The 200-nt window shown below is 31.0% G+C and overlaps 1 protein-coding gene across 1 annotated transcript in view; it reads left to right on the forward strand.

The window, feature by feature from the left end:
- Nucleotides 1–200, forward strand: part of LOC119591118 (mushroom body large-type Kenyon cell-specific protein 1-like) — a 13,080-nt gene that overhangs the window by 11,649 nt on the left and 1,231 nt on the right. The window lies entirely within an intron of this gene.

Consider the following 200-nt stretch of genomic DNA (forward strand, 5'->3'; position numbering starts at 1 on the left):
ACCAAGGGACAGACCTTCATTCCGTCACACAATTTACGTTTCCAAAATCTCAAGCTTTTCCCCTATATTTTTTTTTTCTTTTTTACCTAAGACTGAAATGATAAGAAATGATAAGGACTGTTTTTTTTTTTTTTTGCCTTATCTTTAGTTAGGACTGGAATGATAAGAATTGATAAGGATAAGATCTTTAACTACTGGTT

This window comes from Penaeus monodon, chromosome 28 (genome assembly GCF_015228065.2).
Source record: "Penaeus monodon isolate SGIC_2016 chromosome 28, NSTDA_Pmon_1, whole genome shotgun sequence".
NCBI classification, from domain to species: Eukaryota; Metazoa; Arthropoda; class Malacostraca; order Decapoda; family Penaeidae; genus Penaeus; species Penaeus monodon.